This window comes from Nelumbo lutea, chromosome 1, assembly GCF_056320005.1.
Source record: "Nelumbo lutea isolate HS-2025 chromosome 1, American lotus-T2T, whole genome shotgun sequence".
Lineage (NCBI taxonomy): Eukaryota > Viridiplantae > Streptophyta > Magnoliopsida > Proteales > Nelumbonaceae > Nelumbo > Nelumbo lutea.
Window position 1 is genome coordinate 169035350 of NC_142684.1, and position 8503 is coordinate 169043852.

Here is an 8503-nt window from a genome sequence, read left to right on the forward strand (position 1 = left end):
CCTAGGTCATAGAATAAATACCCTACAGAGTCTTTAGGGTAAACTACAAATAGGAAATGGCTGGTCTTAGATTCCAATTTGTCAGCACTTGTTCTTTTAACATGTGTCGGACAACCCCAAATCTTCAAGTGTCTTACACTTGGTTTTTTACCGGTCCAAAGCTCATAGGGAGTCTTCGCAACGGGTTTGGTTGGAACCTGGTTCAGCATGTATATCGCAGTCTCTAATGCATAACCCCAAAAGATGTAGGTAATTCTGATGTATGAAAAGTGACCGAACCATATCCAATAAGGTCTGGTTCCTCCTTTCTGTTACACCATTTAATTGTGGTGTAGGAGGGGCTAGTTGTGATACTATCCCATTTTCCTTTAAATAGTCCCTGAATTCGTCAAAGAGATATTTGTCTCCTCGTCCTCGATCAAAATATGAATAAAATCATACTTAAGCTTATAAATTGATCATGCATTGCTTATCTTGATTTTCCAAAGTATATGCCTCAAAGATTGTCTAAGGTATATAACTAAGAAAGCATTCAACATACCATCCAAGAATTATCATGAATCTTATGCTAACAAAATTACATCAAGAAAATTGAAGTGTGTATGTGTGTTTTGCCAATTTTCGAGTGTCATGCATGCTTTTTAGATCAAATTATGCAAACCAATGGATCTTTGAATTTTTTTGATATTCTATAGGCTTGCTCATCATAGTCCTTCTCCACTAATGTAGATAATCATAAAACTTTAGATCAATAGGTCTTTATTAAGCTTGTAATGTGAGGCCTAGGTAGGGGCTAACAAAGAAAGGATAAGGAATTACAAAACAAGAGAGCATAGAAGGATATGCACATGTATTACAACCCCCAAAATTATTTCCTTTTATCTTCTTGGGCAGTGAATAAACTTTTTAGCACATAATTTTAGGCTCATGATATATTTCTGAAGCCTCTTTTCTTTCTTTCTCAACATTTTTTTTTTTCTTTTTCTTTCATCTTCACTTCTTTCATTCAACAACATCATTGTGCAAAATTAAGCTCTCTTGAAGGGTAGATCATGGTTTTTCGGGTTTCTCAAGTTAAGTATAATGAGTGTTGAAGAAAAGATTTTGAATGGTAGCTAATCATATGCTTGCATATGCCATTTTTTTGAAAAGGCTCAAAAGGCTAACTAAGGATTGAAATATGTCAAGGTTAGCTTGAAAATGTTCAAATGATCCAAAGATGGCCTAAATCATCTCCAAAGAAATATGTTGTCTAGGACTTCGCCTGAAAGGCCTATCAAACATGTTCTAGAAAATCACATAGTGATCATATTATTCCATATAGCTCACATAATCATTCACCATTGCACACAATTCACAAGATCATGGCATAATGTACTTAAGAAATTCAACTTTCATGATACAATGGAGTTAACACGAGAATCAATTAATCCTCAGGATTAGCATTTATCTTCATTTTCTAAGTCATATTCGATTTCAATCAAGAATTTATCATAAGCTTTTAGTCATCAAGAAAAATTCAGCAATCACAAATTTAAGATAAAGCATATTTCAGAAAAAACAAAATTGGTGTAATCATACCATGCTCATGCTCTCGGGTTCACAAAAATTGCAATCTCCTCCCCCCCAAATTTAAATTTAACATTGTCCTCAATGTTAAGTAAATTAAAGAGCAAAAAGAAAGGAAAGAAACTTCCTTTCGAGTTGGTCTTGGTTTCAGCTATACATGCTGAAATTTCCTATCCATAGACTCCAAAATTGCAACCTACTTTCATTAATCAAAAGAGAAGAAAAAACAACAATAACAAGAGAAGACAAAAATTAAAACAAAACATAAAAAGAAATAAAGAAACATGAAACAACTAGAAATCCTAAAGTGCATAAATGAAAAATATAGTTCTAAGTATTAGTCATTAGTTTGACTCTATTTCCATTTTCATGGATCCTTTAGGTGAATGGTGAAGTTGAACAAAGGATTTTTTCCACCATCAATGTAAAGCTTCAATCTTTGCCCATTGATTTTGAAAGTCCCCTTAGTTTCATTAAATACTTCAATTGCACCATAAGGAAAAACTGTAGTTACTATGTATAGACCAATTCATCTTGACTTTAGTTTGCTGGGAAAAAGCTTCAATCTAGAATTATAAAGAAGAACCTTGTCTCCAACTTTGAACTCTTTCCTTTTAACATGTGCATCATGCCATGCCTTGGTTCTTTCTTTATAAATTCTAGATTTCTCATAAGCTCAGTGCCGCCATTATTCAAGTTCATTCAATTGCATCTTTCTTTGTTCACCTACAAGTTGCAAATCAAAGTTAAGCAGTTTCAATGCCCAATATGCTTTATGCTCTAATTTAATAGGGAGGTGACAAGCCTTACCAAACACCAACCTATAAGAAGACATTCCAACATTCCAATAGGCGTTTTGAAAGTTGTCCTATAGGCCCAAAGTGCATCATCCAATTTCATTGACCAATCATTCCTAAATAAGTTCACAGTCTTTTCCAAAATACCTTTCAATTCCCTATTTGAAATTTATACTTGTCCACTAGTTTAGGGATGATAAGGGGTAGCAATCTTATGGGTAACACCATATTTAATTAATAAATTATCAAACTGTTTATTACAAAATTGTTTAACTCCATCACTAATGATAGCCCTCGGTGTACAAAATCTAGTAAAATTATTTTTTTTCAAGAATTTGATTACAACCTTAGCATCATTAATGGGACATGCAATTGCTTCCATCAATTTACTCACATAATTAGAAGTAACAAATATATACTCATTATTGAAGGATTTTGGAAAAGGACCCATGAAATCAATGCCCCAAACATCAAAAATATCACAAATAAGAATATTGTTTAGGAGCATCTCATTTTTCCTTGATATAATACCTATCCGTTGGCATCGATCACAAGAATTTACATAGGCATAAGCATCCTTGAATAATGTAGGCCAATAAAATCCACTTTGTAAAACCTTCGTCGTCATCTTGGATGGTTCATTGTGTCCACCTGCTTCTTTGTCATGACAAAAACTAAGTATACTCCGCACCTCTTCCTTTGGTATGCATCTTCTCACCATGCCATCTGCATAAATCTTGTATATATACGGTTCCTCCCAAAGATAGTGTCTTACATCAGATAAAAATTTCATCTTTTGATGAAAAGAAATGTTAGAGGGCAACTCATCACCTACAAGAAAATTAGCAAAATTAGCATACAGTTCATCATTATCATACACAAAACATAATTTCTCATCAGGAAATTCATCATGCAAAGAGTGTTCATCCACGCTTTCCACATACTCCCCGTCCAATTTAGAGAAGTGATCAGCAACCATCTTTTCGATGCCTTTCTTATCTTTGATTTCTAAGTCAAATTCTTGCAATAATAAAATACATCTTATCAACCTAGGTTTTACATCTTTTTTAGCAAGTAATACTTCAATGCAAAATGGTTAGTATAGACAATTACTTTAGACAAGATCAAATAAGGTCTAAATTTTTTAATAGCAAATATTACAGCAAGTAGTTCCTTTTCAGTTGTTGTATAATTTCTTTGTGCCTCATTTATGGTTCTACTTGCATAATAAATGGTATGAAATTTCTTGTCTATTCTTTATCCTAAAACTGCACCTAAAGTATCATCACTTGCATCACACATGATCTCAAAAGGCAAATTCCATATGAGGGCCGAAACTACGGAAGCTTGGATCAATCTCTTTTAAACAATTAAATGCATGCAAACAGCACTATCAATCGCAAACGGTGCATCATTCACTAAAATGTTAGTTAGAGGCCTAGCAATTTTAGAAAAATCCTTAATGAACCTTCTATAAAAACCTGCATACCCCGAAAATCCTCTAAGTTCTTTCAACGATTTTGGAGGGGGAAGTTTTTCAATTAATTCAATTTTAGCTCTATCCACTTCAATACCTTTAGAAGATACTTTATGGCCTAAAACAATTCCTTCCCTAACCATAAAGTGACATTTTTCCCAATTAAGAATAAGATTAGATTTCCCACATCTTTTAAGCACCAAATACAAACTATGCAAGTATGCATTGAATGAAGATCCAAAAACAGAGAAATCATCCATAAATATCTCCATAAAATCATCAATGAAATCTGAAAATAGAGACATCATGTATCTTTGAAAAGTAGCAGGGCATTATACAAACTAAAATGCATTCTCCTAAATGCAAATGTTCCATAAGGGCATGTAAAGGTAGTTTTCTCTTGGTCTTCAGGAGCAATGGGAATTTGGTGATAACTAGAATAACCATCAAGAAAATAATAAAATTCCTGACCAGCAAGTTTTTCAATCATTTGATCAATAAAGGAAAGGGAAAATGATCTTTTCTAGTAGCATCATTCAATTTCCTATAGTCGATATATACCCTCCAACCTATTACTGTCCTTGTAGAGATTAATTTATTATTTTCATTTTCAACTACAGTGGTTCCACCCATTTTTGGCACAAATTGCACAGGACTTACCTAAGAAGAATCAGAGATAGGAAAGATAATACCTGAATCAAGCCATTTTATCACCTCTTTCTTTACTACCTCTTTCATATTAGGATTTAACCTCCTTTGGGGCTGCACCATAGGCTTGAATCCCTTTTCCATCATGATTTTGTGTATGCAAACTAATGGACTTATTCTTTGAATGTCACCAATGCTCCATCCAATCGCCCTTTTGTGTTCCCTAAGCACCCTTATCAACTTTTATTCTTCAAGACCTGTCAAGTAAGAAAAATTATCACAAATAAAGTAGATGAATTCCCCAAATAAACATATTTTAAATGCAAAGGAAGAGCTTTAAGTTCAAGAGTAGGAGGCTTCTCGATTTATGGCTTAGCTTTTGAAGAAGAAGGAGAAATATCCAAAGGCAAAAAAAAATTTCTTTTTGTCACGAATCCTCTTTGCTTTTCTCCCAAATAGCCTACGGCCTTCATATGCTTCTCATCTAAAATTTGTTCCTTCACATCAAAAGAGTTAGCAATGCAATTTTCTATAGGATCATCTAACTTAAATGCATGAAATTTTCTTTTTTCCAAATCATTAATGCAATCTACCATTAAGACTTCTTTTTCATCATTGGAATGTTTCATAACCTTAAATACATTAAAAATAACTTCCTCATCATTAATTTTAAGGCTAAGTTTTCCTTATTGAACATCAATTAAAGTTCTTCCTATGGCAAGAAAAAGGTCTCCCTAAGATTAAGGGCATATCATAATCTTCTTCTATGTCCAAAACAATAAAGTCAATAGGAAAAATAAATTTATCTACTTTTATCAAAACATCTTCCACTACTCCCCTTGGATATTTGATATTTCTGTCAGCTAATTGAAGAAAAACAATGGTAGGTGTTGGCTCCTTCAACCCAAGCTTCCTGAAGATAGAAAAAATGCATCAAATTAATGCTTGCACCATGATCATATAAAGCCTTATCAAAATTAACTTCGCCAATGGTGCAAAGAATAGAGAAGCTTCATGGATCTTTGAGTTTTAGAGGTAATTTACTTTGTAGGATTGTCGATCATTCCTCATTAAGTTTTACCATCTCAAACTCCTCCAACTTTCTTTTGTTTGAAATTATTTCCTTCAAGAATTTGGTGTAACTTGGCATCTGATAAATAGCATCAAGAAGATGAATTTAGCAAATTGCTTATCCAAGTTAGCCTTAAGAAATCTTTTAGGAAAAGGAAGAGGGGGTTTATAGGATTTTAAATTAAGAGTAGAAGAACTTCCCTTTTTCTCCAATGATGACAAGTAGTCTCCTTCTTTGGTTTCAAGGTTTCGGCTTTCTTCCTCTTTTACATGCTCATTATCTTTTTCTTCTTTTCTAAGTTCTTCTCCACTTCGCAGAGTAATGGCCTTTACTTGTTCCCTGAGATTCTTCTCGGTATTGCTAGGTAATCCTCCTTGTGGTCTTGCCGAAATTGCCTGAGCAAGTTGTCCAATTTGATTTGCCATCATATCCTCTAAATTTGGCTTCTTCTCTTGTGGGTTTTGTTGTTGCTGCTGCTAAAAGCCGGGAGATGCTCTTTGTTGGTTATTACTCAAAAAAAAAAATTGGATGACTTCTCCATCCTGGATTGTAAGTGTTGGAGTAGGAATTGAAATTGGACTTGTTGCCACCATAAAAAACAAAATTAGCTTGTTCGGAAGAAGAAGAAGAAAATGGATTTCCTACTTGACAGTCTACACTAGAGTGTCCCCCTTGCCCACAAATCTCATAAGAAGGAAAGGGAATAGAAGAAACGACCATAGCTAAAACCCCTAAATTTTCTAATTTCTTATTTAATGCAGCAAGTTGAGCCAATAAAACAGTGATAGAATCAACATTATAAATTCCAACTCCCTTTTTATTTGCTCTCTCATTGCCCCATTAATAGTTATTGGCTGCCATTTCCTCCAAAAATTCATATGCTTATTCAAGAGTTTTTCTCATAAGGGTACCACATGCAGCTGCATCTAACATTGAATGATTAGATTGATTAATGCCACTATAAAAAGCTTGCACTTGCATCCAAACAGGTAGACCATGGTGGGGATACTTCCTAAGTAGTTCCTTAAATCTCTCCCATGACTCATATAAGGTTTCATTATCAAATTGAGAAAAAGTTGTTATGGCGTTCCTTAATTTAACCGTTTTAGCAGGTGGAAAATACTTAGATAAAAACTTTTGTGCCAAGTCATCCCATGTAGTAATCGAACTTGTGTGAAGAGAGTTAAACCAATCTTTTGCTTTATCCCTTAAGGAGAAAGGAAACAATCTGAGTCTAATGTCATAATCACTAACTCCATTATGCTTAAAAGTATCACATATTTCAAAAAAATTAGCAATATGAGAGTTAGGGTCATCATTGGGGCTAGAACTTGTACACTCATCTGAATCATATGAATAATTGCAGGCTTGATCTCAAAATTGTTTGCTTTCACATTCGGCCTCCTAATGCTTGATGTAGTACCATCTAGAGTAGGTATAGCGTAGGAGATCAATGTCCTTGAATTATTTTGGTCTTGAGCCATATTGTTCTTTCTCTCCCTTGTTCGTTTTTTCAAAGTCCTTTTGATTTCTTGATCAAGGGGTATTAATTCTCCACCCCTCTAGGAACCTTTAAAGAAAAGAGAAAAAAAATTAAAAATTTCCTAACAAATTTTATAAAGTTGAACCCAACAGAAATTAAAATGAAAAATTTTAAATCCGAAAATAAAATAAATAGATGTTCAATCTAAGGCTAATTCATGTAGTTTTGATATGCAATAAACTAGTCCCCGGCAACAGCGCCAAAAACTTGTTGTGTGATTTATGCACAGTTAATTCAGGCAAGTGTACCTTAGTCAAATGTGTGTATAATGATGAGAAAAGTGTTGATTCCACAAAGACTAGATCACAGTACAAAATCAATTTTAATCTAACCTAAGTTGAACTTGAATCAATTGAATGAATAAAAACAAAGAAGAATTAATGCAAATCTAAGAACTTAATAAAAACTGAATTGATGAATGAATGCAGCTAGGGTTTAGATTTCATTAAATCAATGTTATATAATTACCTATTTAATCCAACTCAAGACCCAAATTATCCTAAAGTATATTAAAGTTATTTGCATGTGATGGTGGGTTTTCCTAAATTAATTAATAAACTTTCTCAAGTCATATTAATTCTTTATTAATCCAATTCTACCATCAAATTTCTAAGTGGTTGTCAAAAGGAAAAATAAGCATTAATTTCTTTGAAAACCTCTAATCGTAGAAGGGGATTTGACTCACTAAATTTCCTTGATTTCCACACATGAGCTAATCATCTTTCGATATCATAGTCTATCATGCGATTTTTATTGCCTAGGGATCTAAATCATAACAATCCTTTGGTTAGTCATGCATAAATCATCATGCCATCAAAAGATTGGCCAATTCTTTTAAAGCATTAAGCATAGCAATAAAAATTCCTCATGCAAATAATAAAGGTCTTGAATTGAATTAAACAAATAACTATATAATCTTAAGATCAGAACCCATCTAAACCCTAGCTAAGAGAATTTAGCTAGATATCATTAAATTCATCATACTCAAGAAAATTAAAAGGGAAACACAACAAGAACACATCAAAGAATGAATAGAATAACAAGAAAACTTTAGCCTTTGAATGTAGAAGACAAGTGCAATAACTAAGCCTTTCTCCTTCTTAAATTTGGATTCTTCCTCTCCTTCTCCAGCATGCTGAAATTGATTCATCTTCTCTTCTAATGTGTTGAGATTGCTTCATCTTCTCTTCTCTATTGTATTCTCTCTAAGGATGTGCCCCCTTATCTTGAGTCTATGGTCATTTTTATAGTGCAGTCTCCCCTTAATTTTTTTCTCAATGCAGACTCCTAATTCAACACAAATTAGGTTTCTTAGTTTTTATCTTAGTTGAATTCCTATCTCTTCTGCACTCCCAACTGTTAGACCCAAAAATTATAGTTCGAATTGCACTTGATTG

The 8503-nt window shown here is 33.4% G+C and overlaps 1 non-coding gene across 1 annotated transcript; it reads left to right on the forward strand.

Moving 5' to 3' along the window:
* The first annotated feature begins 6554 nt into the window (after nucleotides 1-6554).
* On the forward strand, nucleotides 6555-6661 carry LOC148879079 (small nucleolar RNA R71). The gene has a single exon (XR_016106104.1). It is a non-coding gene; the product is annotated as a small nucleolar RNA R71 (small nucleolar RNA).
* Nucleotides 6662-8503: the final 1842 nt, after the last annotated feature.